This window comes from Dendrobates tinctorius, unplaced genomic scaffold (assembly GCF_039654945.1).
Source record: "Dendrobates tinctorius isolate UK_male_01 unplaced genomic scaffold, ASM3965494v1 ptg000083l, whole genome shotgun sequence".
Classification (NCBI taxonomy): Eukaryota; Metazoa; Chordata; class Amphibia; order Anura; family Dendrobatidae; genus Dendrobates; species Dendrobates tinctorius.
The window spans coordinates 38,552,359-38,568,646 of record NW_027361751.1 but is presented as its reverse complement, the minus strand read 5'-3'; the positions used below and the strand labels follow the sequence as shown (position 1 = coordinate 38,568,646).

Below are 16,288 nucleotides of genomic sequence, written 5' to 3'. Positions count from 1 at the left end.
AAAATGTATTTATTTCCATTTTTCCATTAGGGTCAGGGTTAGGGCTAGGGTTAGGGTTAGGGTAGGGTTAGGGCTAGGGTTAGGGTTAGGGCTAGGGTTAGGGTTAGGGTTAGGGCTGAGATTAGGGTTAGGGGTGTGTTGGGGTTCGGGTTGGAGTTAGAATTGGGGGTTTCCACTGTTTGGGCACATCAGGGGCTCTCCAAATGCAACATGGCGTCTGATCTCAATTCCAGCCAATTCTGAGTTGAAAAAGTCAAATGGTGCTCCTTCCCTTCCAAGCTCTGCCATGCGCCCAAACAGTGTTTTACCCCCACATGTAGGGTATCAGCCTACTCAGGACAAATTGCAAAACAATTTTTGGGGTCCAATTTCTCCTGTTACACTTAGGAAAATAAAAAATTGGGGGCAAAAATATCATTTTTGTGGAAAAAAATGATTTTTTTATTTTCACGTCCGAGCGTTATAAACTTCTGTGAAGCACTTGGGGGTTCAAAGTGCTCACCACACATCTAGATAAGTTCCGTGGGGGGTCTAGTGACCAAAATGGGGTCACTTGTGGGGAGTTTCAATAGTTTAGGTACATCAGGGCTCTCCAAACGCACATGACACCCGCAGACCATTCCATCAAAGTCTGCATTCCAAAACGTCACTGCTTCCCTTCCGAGCCCCGACGTGTGTCCATACAGTAGTTTTCTCCCACATATGGGGCGTCAGCGTACTCATGACAAATTGGACAACAACTTTTGGGGTCCAATTTCTCCTGTTACCCTTGGGAAAATGAAAAAATTGGGGACTAATTGATCATGTTTGTGGAAAAAATACGATTTTTTTTATTTTCATGCCCAGGCATTATAAACTTCTGTGAAGCCCTTGGGGGTTCAAAGTGCTAACCACACAACTAGATAAGTTCCTTAGGGGGTCTCGTTTCCAAAATGGCGTCATTTGTGGGGGGTTTCCACTGTTTAGGCACGTTAGGGGCTCTCCAAAGGCAACATGACACCCGCAGAACATTCCCTCAAAGTCTGCATTCCAAAACGTCACTACTTCCCTTCCGAGCCCCGACGTGTGTCCATACAGTAGTTTTCTCCCACATATGGGGTGTCAGCGTACTCAGGACAAATTGGACAACAACTTTTGGGGTTCAATTTCTCCTGTTACCCTTGGGAAAATAAAAAAATTGGGGACTAATTGATCATGTTTGTGGAAAAAATAAGATTTTTTTATTTTCATGCCCTGGCATTATAAACTTCTGTGAAGCCCTTGGGGGTTCAAAGTGCTCACCTCACATCTAGATAAGTTCCTTAGGGGGTCTAGTTTACAAAATGGGGTCATTTGTGGGGGGTTTCCACTGTTTAGGTACATCAGGGGTTTTCCAATCGCGACATGGTGTCCGATCTCAATTCCAGCCAAAAACGTCAAATGGCGCTGCTTCCCTTCCAAGCTCTGCCATGCGCCCAAATAGTGGTTTACCCCCACATGTGGGGTATCAGCGTACTCAGGACAAATTGCACAATAACGTTTAGGGTCCTGTTACCCTTGGAAAAATAAGAATTGAGGGTGAAAAGATCATTTTTGTGGAAAAAATATGATTTTTTAATTGTACGGCTGTATGTTATAAACTTCTGTGAAGCCCTTGGGGGTTCAAAGTTCTCACCACACATCTAGATAAGTTCCTTAGGGGGTCTAGTTTCCAAAATGGGGTCATTTTTGGGGGGTTTCCACTGTTTTGGTACATCAGGGGCTTTCCAATCGCGACATGGTGTCCGATCTCAATTCCAGCCAAAAACGTCAAATGGCGCTGCTTCCCTTCCGAGCTCTGCCATGCGCCCAAATAGTGGTTTACCCCCACATGTGGGGTATCAGCGTACTCAGGACAAATTGCACAATAAAGTTTAGGGTCCTGTTACCCTTGGAAAAATAAGAATTGAGCGTGAAAAGATCATTTTTGTGGAAAAAATATGATTTTTTAATTGTACGGCTGTATGTTATAAACTTCTGTGAAGCCCTTGGGGGTTCAAAGTTCTCACCACACATCTAGATAAGTTCCTTAGGGGGTCTAGTTTCCAAAATGGGGTCATTTTTGGGGGGTTTCCACTGTTTTGGTACATCAGGGGCTTTCCAATCGCGACATGGTGTCCGATCTCAATTCCAGCCAAAAACGTCAAATGGCGCTGCTTCCCTTCCGAGCTCTGCCATGCGCCCAAATAGTGGTTTACCCCCACATGTGGGGTATCAGCGTACTCAGGACAAATTGCACAATAAAGTTTAGGGTCCTGTTACCCTTGGAAAAATAAGAATTGAGCGTGAAAAGATCATTTTTGTGGAAAAAATATGATTTTTTAATTGTACGGCTGTATGTTATAAACTTCTGTGAAGCCCTTGGGGGTTCAAAGTTCTCACCACACATCTAGATAAGTTCCTTAGGGGGTCTAGTTTCCAAAATGGGGTCATTTTTGGGGGGTTTCCACTGTTTTGGTACATCAGGGGCTTTCCAATCGCGACATGGTGTCCGATCTCAATTCCAGCCAAAAACGTCAAATGGCGCTGCTTCCCTTCCGAGCTCTGCCATGCGCCCAAATAGTGGTTTACCCCCACATGTGGGGTATCAGCGTACTCAGGACAAATTGCACAATAAAGTTTAGGGTCCTGTTACCCTTGGAAAAATAAGAATTGAGGGTGAAAAGATCATTTTTGTGGAAAAAATATGATTTTTTAATTGTACGGCTGTATGTTATAAACTTCTGTAAAGCCCTTGGGGGTTCAAAGTTCTCACCACACATCTAGATAAGTTCCTTAGGGGGTCTAGTTTCTAAAATGCGGTCATTTTTGGGGGGTTTCCACTGTTTTGGTACATCAGGGGTTTTCCAATCGCGACATGGTGTCCGATCTCAATTCCAGCCAAAAACGTCAAATGGCGCTGCTTCCCTTCTGAGCTCTGCCATGCGCCCAAATAGTGGTTTACCCCCACATGTGGGGTATCAGCGTACTCAGGACAAATTGCCCAATAACGTTTAGGGTCCTGTTACCCTTGGAAAAATAAGAATTGAGGGTGAAAAGATCATTTTTGTGGAAAAAATATGATTTTTTAATTGTACCGCTGTACGTTATAAACTTCTGTAAAGCCCTTGTGGGTTCAAAGTTCTCACCACATATCTAGATAAGCTCCTTGGGGGGTCTAGTTTCCAAAATGGGGTCACTTGTAGGGGGTTTCCACTGATTAGGTACATCAGGGACTCTCCAAACGTGACATGGCGTCCGATCTGAATTCCAGCCAATTTTGCATTGAAAAAGTCAAACGGCGCTCCTTCCATTCTCCGCTCTGCCATGCGCCGAAACAGTCGTCCCCCCCCACATATCAGGTATCAGCGTACTCAGGACAAATTGCACAATAACTTTTGCAGTCCAATTTCTCCTGTTACCCTTGGTAAAATAAAAAAAATTGAACCTGGAGTATTTTTTTTGTGAAAAAAAGTTAGATGTTCATTTTTTTTTAAATATTCAAAAAAATTCCTGTGAAGCACCTAAAGGGTTAATAAACTTCTTGAATGTGGTTTTGAGCACCTTAAGGGGTGCAGTTTTTAGAATGGTGTCACTTTTGGGTATTTTCTATCATATAGACCCTCAAAGTGGCTTCAAATGTGATGTGGTCCTAAAAATAAAATGGTGTTGTAAAAATGAGAAATCGCTGGTCAACTTTTAACCCTTATAACTTCCTAACAAAAAAAAATTGTGCTGATGTAAAGTAAACATGTGGGAAATGCTAGTTATCAAGTTTTTTGTGTGCCGTATCTCTGTGATTTAAGGGCATAAAAATTCAAAGTTGGAAAATTGCGAAATTTTCAAAATTTTCGCCAAATTTCCATTTTTCTCACAAATAAACGCAAGTTATTTGAGTGAAATTTTACCACTAACATGAAGTACAATATGTCACGAGAAAACAATGTCAGAATCACCGGGATCCATGGAAGCGGTCCAGAGTTATGACCTCATAAAGGTACAGTGGTCAGAATTGTAAAAATTGGCCCGGTCATGAACGTGCAAACCACCCTTGGGGGTGAAGGGGTTAATGAGTACCTATCGCCAACCTGGGACTGCCTTTTTTAATTAATAAGAGTGGGCAGCCCCAGATTGGTGATTTGTTTAAATATTATATATTAAAAAAGTCCCTCAGAAGGTTTCCCAAAGTTCCCCTAAAGGTTCCGACTTTCTAGCAAAAGTTGGGCCTGAACTATCGATTTTTTTGACCACAACATGCAGAGCGGGATCCCACAACCCTCTGCGGCTGCTCTCACAGTGAAAGCCTGTGTACTTTACTACTGTGTTAAAGAGAACCTGTCACTAGAAATAACGCCATTAACCTGCAGATATGGGGTTAATCTGCCGGTTAACAGCCTTACGATGCTGTCCGTTCCTCATTGTGGATTGGTATGAGACAGCGAGAAGGAGCTGACCCATGCCTGGTGTACTGGGTTATCTGTGCTCCAGGTGTCAAAAAAGGTTATGTACACCTTGGCACATAATTTTTTATTTATTGTCCATTTGCTTCAAATATAAAAAGTTAAGCAACTTTCTAAACATTCTTTCTTCATTAACAAAATCCTAGCATTTTGCTGCTCCAGAGTATGTGTTAGTTCTTTATCTAGCTGAGTGATCTGCAAAACTAATACAAATATGTTAGCTCCCGCTTAGCTCTTCCCCTTCCATCTTGCAGTGTTATAGATAACAGAAGAAATGTGGAGAGGATTATGCACAGAATTCCACAGTGAAGCGAGAGGAGAAAGCAGCTACAGTCTCTGAGAGAGCAGAGAAAGAGAGGAAAGCAGGTGAACATAAGCTAAAAGCAGGGTATAAGCTATGTTGATATATGAGATAATGAAAATAGCGGAACTCTGGATACGCACAGTCCTCCATACCAATCTATACTACTATTAAGGCCGGGGTTAGACTTGGGAGAAACTCGGACGAGTCTCGCACGTCAATTCCCGCCACTGCCACCGGGACTCGGGACCGGAGCGCTCAGGTGCATAGAAAGACATGCAGCTGAACGCTCCGATCCAAGTGTCGGCGGCAGTGGTGGATATTGGCGTGCGAGACTCGTCCGAGTTTCTGGCAATTCTGACCCCGGTCTAAGAAAGACACTCCCACAAAAAAGAAAAATCTGAAGCTTCGATTAGGCTACAAACTGCATATGATAAGGCATAAAAAGAATGAAGACATATGATGACTGAAGCAATTTTATCAACTAAATGTAACCACTATGAAAAATTGAAACTTTCCATGTAGAAGGTAGCCATGGCCTTTTGTATCCCAAGTGGTTGCACATTTGTATTCTGGCAAATCTCCAAAAACCTTAAAAGCAGCCATTTTAATGCATAAGTTGCATAATCAATATCCCATCTATGATCCAATTTGTGGCAGTCCGGTGAATAAATAGGGCTCTTGGTACTTGTTTGTTTTTAAACATTTTTAGAATTTGTAATTAGAATTAAAGGGAACCTGTCATGTAAAAAATGCTATTAACCTGCAGATATGGGGTTAATCTGCAGGTTGATAGTGTTCTGAAGCTCCCTGGCACCGGAACTGAGAGCCCCATTGCTGGGAGGAAATTATTTTTTTTCCCCCTAGTAGACTCCGACTTTCAGTTATAGGGGTACGGTCGGCACGGCTTCAGTCACTGATCAGTGCATAATGAGGAACAGGTGTAACCTCGACCCCAGCACTGACTGACAGCCGGATCAGAGAAAGGCTGCCGGGAGGAATAAAGTTCATTTCCTCCTGGCAGCGGGGCTCTCAGTGTGGGCATCGGACAGCTTCAGATCATTATTAACCTGAATATTAACCCCCAGATCTGCAGGTTAATAGTGTTCTTTTATATGACCGGTTCCCTTTAACTATGTAAGGTCGCGTAAATATGCATGTGCCCATACAATAGGCAGTATAAATCTGAGAAATCTAGCCTAGGTCTGTGCAAACAAACAATTCTATAATATCACAGTCGCTGGCACCTGCAAATAATATGTAAATGATCTTTTTACCCGGGCAAAGGCGTCTAAGGCCTTTAACAATTACTATCGCTACAATAACCACTAATATGCTGGTATATATATACACTGCCGATTTTGCAATGTTTCTCCTCTACAAAGAATAGTGATTCTATCTCCCAGAGTGAAGTGTACTTACGATAAAAAATTCAGACCTCTTCATCCTTTGTAGGTGGGAAAACGTGCAAATTCGGCAGCGTGTCAAATACTTATTTTCCCCACTGTACGTGTATTACAGAATTATATTGTAGAGGTGTATCGGATAATAGTACAACGTATAATCATTATATTGTCAATTATCTGAGTAAAATGATGAACCTAGCGTATGATCAGTAAAACATTGGAAGTTTTGTAATTAACAGCCCATTCAAAAATGGCAGGCAGCTTTAGTTCAGAAAGCACTGGCGAGCCCATTCACCGACAGCTGCGATTGCGAATATCCAGCTCTCTGTCAGGCAGCCATATCTTAATGTGCATCTGAATAAACAGTAGAACATTCCTGTAGCCCGGGGGAGATGGGATGACGATCTCTGCGCTAATTAGCTTCTACATAATGCGTTGTGGGTGATTTATCATTTCTTACAGCACAAACATTGACATAATATAAAAATATTTCACAAGCACAGGTTACGAAACCCCCTAATAAACCACCATGGAAGGCGGGAATGAACATATACTGGAGAGGAAAATGCTCTCCTTTACAATACTGCATTGTGTTGTTCCTCTGTTATTCCTCCTGGAAATGTGTGATGAAATTGATTTTGGAGTGTCATCATAAGGCATGGTATCTAGAAGGGATTGTCCGGCCTTAGGTTACAAGTCTGCAGCCATTCTGTGTGACTGCAGACTTGAGAATCCTCACCATGTGCACACTGCGTGCTATGATCCACATTCTAGGAGTGGTGAGCGGCCGAGCGCGTGACTGCAAGTACATGATTTTCATACATGAGGTCACATGCCAACTAGATGGGCACTGCCTCCATCAATATATGTGTATTGAACAAGGACGCAAACGTCTAGTCGGAACATGGCCGGAAGTATGCAAATAACATACTTGGAGTCATATGACCGCTGGCTCCCAGCACTAGCACTGGAGAACCTTGACAGCACGCAGTGTTCACTATGTGAGGATTCGCAAGTCTGCAGTGACATAGAGTGACTGCAGAATTATACCTTTAAAGGGGTATTCCCATCTCCAAGATTTTATCCCAATATGTAGTAGATGTAATAATAATAATAATTGCAAATATCTCCAATTAGAAATTTTTGCAAATTTATTAAAAAAGAAAAACTGAAATGTCACATGGTCATGAGTATTCAGACCCTTTGCTCAGACACTCATATTTAAGTCACATGCTGTCTATTTCCTTGTGATCCTCCTTGAGATGGTTCTACTCCTTCATTGGAGTCCAGCTGTGGTTAATTAAACTGATAGGACTTGATTTGTAAAGGCGCACACCTGTCTATATAAGACCTCCCAGCTCACAGTGCATGTCAGACCAAATGAGAATCATGAGGTCAAAGGAACTGGCCAAGGAGATCAGAGACAGAACTGTGGCAAGGCACAGATGTGGCCAAGGTTACAAAAGAATTTCTGCAGTGCTCAAGGTTCCTAAGAGCACAGTGGCCTCCATAATCCATAAATGGAAGAAGTTTGGGACCACCAGAAGTCTTCCTAGACCTGGCCGTCCTGCCAAACTGAGCAATCGTGGGAGAAGAGCATTGGAGAGAGAGGTAAAGAAGAACCCCAAGATCACTGTGGCTGAGCTCCACAGATGCAATAAGGAGAAGGGAGAAAGTTCCACAAAGTCAACTATCACTGCAGCCCTCCACCAGTCGGGCCTTTATGGCAGAGTGGCCCAACGGAAGCCTCTCCACAGCGCCAGACATATGGAAGCCCTCATAGAGTTTACTAAAAAAACACATGAAGGTCTCCCAGACTATGAAAAATAAGATTCTCTGGTCTGATGAAACGAAGATAGAAATTTTTGGTGATAATTCTGAGTGGTATGTGTGGAGAAAACCAGGCACTGCTCATCACCTGCCCAATACAATCCCAACAGTGAAAGATGGTGGTGGCAGCATCATGTGGTTGTTTTTCAGCTGCAGGGACAGGACGACTGGTTGCAATTGAAGCAAACATGAATGCGGCCAAGTACAGAGATATCCAGGATGAAAACCTCACCAGAATGCTCTGCACCTCAGACTTGGCTGAAGGTTCACCTTCCAACAAGACAATGACCCTAAGCATACAGCTAAAATAACAAAGGAGTGGCTTCAGAACAACTCTGTGACCATTCTTGACTGGCCCAGCCAGAGCCCTGACCTAAACCCAATTGAGCATCTCTGGAGAGACCTGATAATGGCTGTCCACCAACGTCCACCATCCAACCTGACGGAACTGGAGAGGATCTGCAAGGAAGAATGGCAGAGGATCCCCAAATCCAGGTGTGAAAAAACTTGTTGCATCATTCCCAAGAAGACTCATGGCTGTACTAGCTCGAAAGGGTGCTTCTACTCAATACTGAGCAAAGGGTCTGAATACTTATGACCATGGGATATTTCAGTTTTTCTTTTTTAATAAATTTGCAAAAATTTCTACATTTCTGTTTTTTTTTGTCAAGATGGGGTGCAGAGTGTACATTAACGAGTAAAAAATGAACTTTTTTGAAATTACCAAATGGCTGCAATGAAACAAAAAGCGAAAAATTTAAAGGGGTCTGAATACTTTCCGTACCCACTGTAGGTAGGAGAAACTGAAAAATGTTTGGTATTCAGAAAATGAGGTGTTGTGATAGTTTTCTAGGTTTGTTATGAATAAGTTAGAATGATAAAAATATATTTATTCATGATTACTACTAGTGATGAGCAAACGTGCTTGGATAAGGTGTTATCTGAGCATGCTCAGAAGCTAACGGAGTGTCTTCGGCATGCTCGAAAAATATGTTTGAGTCCCCACAGCTGCATGTCTGTTTGACAGTTGCAACACGTGGAGGGATTGCCTGTTTGTTAGACAATCCCTGCATTTATTGCGGCTGTCTAACAGCCGCGAGACATGCAGCCACAGGGACTTGCTTAGCACATGAGCATGCTCAGATAACACCTTATCCGAGCACTATCACTCATCACTAATTACTACCATATCTGTCCAAACAAGACAGAAATGGCAGTGGGATAACTAAAGCCATAGAGCATGAATACACAGCAAAAGTCGATAAAGCTTTTTGTTTGCAATCATCAGAGCTGGAGCTCTGTGCAAACAGGTCTGTGTGAGACTGAACACAGGCCAGAGAAAGCAAAGCTACCGACACATCCACGAGTGATACAGCAGTGCAGTCGCCCATGGCAACATTTTGATATTGACTGTTATGGACAATCTGGCTGTGAACCCGGAGGATAAAGTTTGAGTTATTTTTGTAAGTTGACCAAATAAAGATGTTTAAGTTGGACTAACCTGGGTCATTGCCTCTTTACCACACTGTTGTGAAAGCCGCAGCATTACAATATCATTTTTTACATTTTAAAAATTACAAAAAAGGAAAATGGGCAGATGCAAAAGTTTGGCCACCCTGCATGGTTGGTACCTAATAGCACCCCCTTTTGCAGGGGTGAACCTAGCCTCTCTGCTGCCTGAGGCAAACAGCAAAATGATGCCCCCCCCCGCACACAAAAGGCCCCGTTACATTTAGCGATGCACCAGCGATCCCGACCACGATATGACCCGGTCAGGATCGCTGATGCATCGCTAAATGGTCGCTAGTGAGCTGCCACACAGGCAGATCTCACTAGCGATGCAGCAGCGGTCGGCGGTCTATACTTACCGTCAGACACAGCGATGATGTCTTCTTCCGCCCGCGTCCATGGCTCGCTCGTCGGCGCCTGCAGGAAGCCGAAGATGAGAAATGGACCAGGCCGATCTCACGCGATCAGCGATAACCAGCGGGGGAGCCGGTCGGAGGTAAGTATCGCATGTAGCGATATTGCTAGTGATATCGCTGCTGCGTCACAAAATCGGTGACGCTTTAGAGATATTGCTAGCGATATCACTATGTGTAAAGGGCCCTAAAGTAAATTTTTATATCTATCCTGTAAAACTGAGTACAATAGTGGACATTTTGATTTCGATAAATAGAAAAAAAAGTTGTCCAACACAAGGATGTCAGCACCATCACACGCACATACAAGAGCAACACAGAAGTATCCAGAACAAGGGTCATTAATGGCAATAATAGGCCTGGTACAGGGCAGAACTGAGACAAAAATGCAGCCCTGCCACACAAATCCCACCAGCCCACAAACTATAACACTTCTCACCCCGATCAGTGAATTTTTGCTATACTTTGTTATCCCCTCATCACTCTCTTATAGGAGTTATTTGGAGCCACATGTGAATGGCGCCACAGTGTGTATGATCGACCACAGCTCGATTTACATGGTGCTCTTCAAAGCTACGTTTCTCCCCATACCCGGCTGCTCTGGTCTCCTCAGTGTATTCTGATCTTCCGCACTGCTTGGCACAGGGACATCATTAACTTTACTTATATAATTGTCCACTTGGAGTGATAGTAATAGTGATTTGTTTGTACCCTGTTGTCTAGAGCTGGCCCACTTTATGGGGGTGCTCAGGGCATATGATTATACACCAGTAAAAAGTATGAGAGGCTCAATGTGACCAGTGCCACCTAGTTTCCTACCCCTCTTATTCTACTGGTACTGTGGGCACACTGACTGGTACTGAGGAAAAGAAAGAAAGAACAGAGAGAAAAAAGAAAGCAGAGGGAAAGAAAGAACAGAGAAAGAAAGAAAGGAGAGAGAACGAAAGAGGGGAAAGAACAGAGAAAGAAAGAAAGGAGAGAGAAAGAGAGGAAAGAACAGAGAGAGAGAGAAAGAAAGATTAGAGAAAGAAAGAAAGAACAGAGAGAAAGAAAGATTCTATAAAGATACTATAGCAGCCCAGCTCCCATTGTAATGCCCATCTGAGCGTCCCGATGCAGGACATATCATGATCCTCTCACATGGCCGGCATCCCCGAGTCCAAGGCGATCCTGCTGTCCGCGCTGTTGGAGGAGGACACGGTGATAGATCTGAAGCATTCCCTGAAGTGCCTCCATGGGTCTGTCACAATCTCCTCCCTAAATTACCTCATTTCCGGTCAGCTTCTAGCATGTCACTTCCGGTGGAACGTCACATGCGAATTTTAAAGTGCTCCTCTGGGCTCCATGTAGTCCTGTGTCCATCAGAAAAGTAAGCTCCCGGCTGGGGCAGACTCTCTCTCAAAATCGGGACTGTCCCGCTCGGAGGTATGAATGCTCCCCACCATACACCTTGTACACATATGGCTCCGCACACCTCATACACATACGGTTCCGCTTTTTATGCCTCGTACACACATGGCTCCACTCTGTACACCTCGCACACACCTCGCACACACACGGCTCCACTCAGTACACACATGGCTCATGCCGTAAACCTCGTACACATGCGGCTCTGCTCCGTACACCTTTTACACACGTGGCCATGCTCTGTACATCTTGTACACACATGGCTCCACTCCGTAAACCTTGTACACATGCGGCTTTGCTCAATACACCTCGTACACACGCGGCTCCGCTCTGTGCACACACGGCTCCGTTTTGTACGCCCCATACACACGCGGCTCCGCTCCGTACACATCTCTGCTCCGTACACGCGTGGCTCCGTACACCTCACACATGCGCAGCCTGGCTCTGCACACCTTATACACACATGGGTCTGCTCCGTACACCTTGCACTCGCGTGGCTCCACTCCATACACCATTTACACACATGGCTCTGCTCCGTACACCTCACACACGTGGCTCCGTTCTGTACACCCTGTACACGCGCGGCTCTGCTCCGTACACCCTGTAAACACATGGCTCCGCTCCGTACACCTCACACACAAGCGGCTCTGCTCTGTACACCTTGTACACACATGGCTCTGCTCCGTACACCCTGTACACATGCGGCTCTGCTCCGTACACCTTGTACACACATGGCTCCACTCCGTACACCTTGCACACGCGTGGCTCCACTCCATACACACATGGCTCTGCTCCGTACACCTCACACACGTGGCTCCGTTCTGTACATCCTGTACACACGCGGCTCTGCTCCGTACACCATGTACACACATGGCTCCGCTCCGTACACCTCACACACAAGCGGCTCTGCTCCGTACACCCTGTACACACATGGCTCCGCTCCGTACACCTTGTACACACATGGCTCTGCTCCACACACCCTGTATACGTGCGCCTCTGCTCCGTACACCTTGTACACACATGGCTCCACTCCGTACACCTCACACACAAGCGACTCTGCTCTGTACACCTTGTACACACATGGCTCTGCTCCGTACACCTTGCACATGTGGCTCTGCTCCGTACACCTCGTACACACATGGCTCTGCTCCATACACCTCACACACACGGCTCTGCTCCATACACCCTGTAAACCCCCCCGACCCCACACATAAACTTACTGATCCAGCACCATGGCAACCAGCACAGCAGAGTCCTGCACACACTGAGGGCTGTGCCACAGGACCTGTGTTGAGGTCACAGGAGGGGAGGAGTCAGGGGTCACATGATCAGGGTGCCCTGACTCCTTCCCTCCTGTGACCTCATCAATTACAAGAGTTATAAGACTCTGCACGCTACCGCAGCACCAGCGTGCAGAGGCTAATTGTAGGTGCTGCGGGTAGCAGAGCGCATAATGCCGCCCCCTGCTGCCAGCCGCTTCAGCAGCTGGCTCAAATCACCTCGTTATAGGTGCGGCCCTGCCCTTTTGCAAGTATCACAGCTTGTAAACGCATTTTGAAGCAAGACAAGAGTCTTTTAATTCTTTTTTGAGAGATTTTCATCCATTCTTCCTTGGAAAATTCTTCCAGTTCTCTGAGATTTCTGGTTTGTCATGTATGCACTGCTATTTTGAGACTTAGCCACAAATTTTCAAAAATGTTCAGACTAGGGGACTGTGAGGGCTTTTTTCTTACAGACAGTCCAGATGATGTTATGTTTGCATCAATAATTTGTTGTAATTTCATTGAATCCATTCTTCCCTCTACTCATGAAATGTTCCCCGTGCCATTGGCTGCAACACAACCCCAAAGCATGATTGATCCAATGCTTAATGGTTGGCGAGATGTTCTTTCCTGAAATTATGTGCCCTTTTTTCTTCACATACCTTTGCTATGTTCTTATAGCCTTCTCCTGCTTTGTAGGCCTCCACCATTATCATTTTCAGAGTGCTGGCCAGCTGCTTAGAAGAAGCAATGGCTGCTGTATTTTGGCACAAGGATAAAGTTTGGTAATTTGCATCACTTGGCCTTTCTTTACGATGACAGTGAACAAACATAACCCTAACAGGCTAATTAAGGTCTGAAACCTTGGTCAAAGTTATTGGAGATCACAAATCTCCAAGAATGCGCAAACTATTGCATCTGCCCATTTTCATTTTTGTAATTTTTAAAATGGAAAAAAAGACTATATATATATATATATATATATATATATAAATTTTTTTTTTTTCCCCTAAAATACAAATGAAATGTGTCATCTTTAACTTTTGGCCTTTTAGAGATCATTTCATTTTCAGCTTGCATAACTGTTCACAATAACCGTAATTTTTACCAGGGGTGCCCAAACTATTACATGTCACTGTACCTCCGCCATCCAGTACTGAGGATTAAGACGCAAATTTATATTTCTTATTTAAAGGGAAGTTTGCTCTTCATTTCATCTAACAATATGCTTATGGATTGTGGAGAGAACCAGATCCAGGGTAACGAGGGGAGGACTCCGCAATCGTGTTATCCTGATCAGAACTGCTTACTATGACTGCATAGAAACCCATTGTATCCAGTATTACATTATTCTTCATTGTCAACACCATGTGATTTCAGTGTCTGCACATATTATAGTGGGTGACAAGTAAGTGATGAAAGGCAAACACCAGCACGGGTAAACTGGAAGCTGAGGCTGCTCTGATGCTTCTAATCTCTTCCACGTTGTGTAATCATCACGTGTCCTAAAGCAATGGTCGTCCCAGTGTGGTGCTCCCGCTATGGCAAAAGCACAACACCCAGTGGGTCTGCATGATGGGACTTGTGATCTTACAACAGACGGAAGGTCACAGGTTGCCTACAGGCTGTATACTATTCTGTATCTATGCCAGATGTTGCTCTTTTAAAGGGAGGGTAGAAGAAAGTTCCTGGGTTTGCAAATGCTGTTCTTGGGGCCCCCAACTAAGAGCTATGACTTCACCTGCACTTTACAGTTTATCTATATCACACTGTGTTATGTCAATGTATTCATTGACGCAGCTCTACCCCTAGATCATCAAGACCCAATTGGCCTTGGACCTCCAGTGTTAATCACATCACGTGTCCCACCATCAACTCCCAGGCAGCTTGTCATGAACTTGAATCATAGTGTTTTGTCCACACTTGTGCTCTTCCATGTTACCCTCTTCAGTTTTGTCAGACTTTAAGGCAGCGCTATTCTTGCCATCAATATGATGGAACCATGACATGGCCCATTACAAGTTGAAGTCAATAGAGGTCTGTCTGGTGCCATTTGGATCTTGCAGCCCTCCTTTCATTCCATGCTGAAGAAGGGGTCCAGGATTGGACCCTTCAAGACAAATTTGCAGAGGGTTAGTATGCAACTCGCCTTTTCAAAGACATACCCATAGGGAATCTAGATTGTGAGCCCCAATGGGGACAGTGATGATAATGTGTGGAAAGCGCTACAGAATAATGGCGCTATATAAGTGAGTAAAATGAATAAATCTAGGTCAAAGGCAATATTTGGGCTATCCCATGTAATGACTGAGACTTCACCTCACCTCCATGACCCTACTATATGTCCTCCACCCGCAAAACTTAGACTTACCCCTTTGCAAATTGGCACAAACCTAAATCATAGCATGGGGTATAATATTCCTTAGAAGCTATACAGTGATATAATCAGTGCACTGCACGGCATCGTTATGGTTCAGTATCATAATTTAGAGGCACCCAAATGCATCGATTGCGATTTTTAGGGACATGATAATACTATCTGGCCTATTTATTTTCTTCCCAGAAATGAGAACGAACTTGTAGAAAATTCCCATTAGGACATAGGTTGAGGGCCGTTTATATGAGGCGGATCTGCCGGACTTCTCACATTTGCTTCGATACTTGAATATAGGATATGTTCGCATTTTAGTTGAAGTCCTGTGTGCAATGCTATTCTTGTCATTAATGTGACGGGTCCTTGATGGACCCCAAAGAAGTCCACCAAGGTCTACCGGCCGCAATTGGGATCCCACAGCCATTCTTTTAACCCATGCGGAAGAAAGGTGATGAGTATGGGAAACCAATTTAAGCAGATTTAATTCCATTTATGTGATGAAATCTGTAGCCATCTAGCAGGACCAGGATTGTGTTACGTACCGCGATATGTACATATTATAAAACGTCTATATACATATATATTCTCCGGAGGGAACTGAATTCTTACATAGAAAGTTTCACTCCGTAGGCTAAGCCTTATTAATTCTTTCATGTCCTGCAGATATCAGGGGCTACGTAGACCACATACAAGTATATAGTTCATGTGATGGCCATGCCGTTCTACATAAATCTGTCTTGTCCAGGGGTGCGCAGAACGCAAACCAGAAGGACCTGTGCTCACTTCGCCTAAGTTAGTCATATCCTGGACGATCCCTCTAACACCTTCCCAGAAGATGACCGGTAGCCTCTTATTGATTAAGATATCATCTATGCAGCGACCACTGCCCAATCCATCCTATATATCTACTACGTCAACAGCTCGGAGAATCCGGAGAAGAAAAATTTTAAAAAACCCCCCATAAAATATGACATATACCAGCGCGTTTCATGGACATATGCAGCAGGGATCACAGGCATAAGCAGAAATCTGCACAGAGATAAATCAAGAACCGTGTATGTCGTTACCTTCTGTTGCTACATTGCTGGTGGTCCGCGGAGCTGGGGGTCTTGAGCAGGCGGTGCTTTATGTAACCACCAACAAGCACGAAGGCTTCATGTGTCGCTGTCGCTGCTGATGCTTTTCCTAATATTCTGCACCAGGGCAGCTGTTTTCCAATTTGCAAAGCCATCCATTCCAGAAAAACAGGGAGGATCTCTGTGAATGGGAATGGTGTGTTAGCAAGAAGGAGGGTGGCTGACCGCAGACCCTCATCCCCCTGAGGCTGTG

At 44.4% G+C, this 16,288-nt stretch overlaps 1 protein-coding gene across 1 annotated transcript in view; it reads right to left on the bottom strand.

The window, feature by feature from the left end:
- The window catches only part of NIM1K (NIM1 serine/threonine protein kinase), an 89,959-nt gene extending 73,671 nt beyond the window's left edge, over window positions 1-16,288 (bottom strand). Inside the window, exon 1 of the mRNA XM_073584325.1 lies at window positions 16,027-16,288. The gene's annotated coding sequence lies outside the window, so the exon portion shown is untranslated. The remainder of the gene's footprint in view (window positions 1-16,026) is intronic.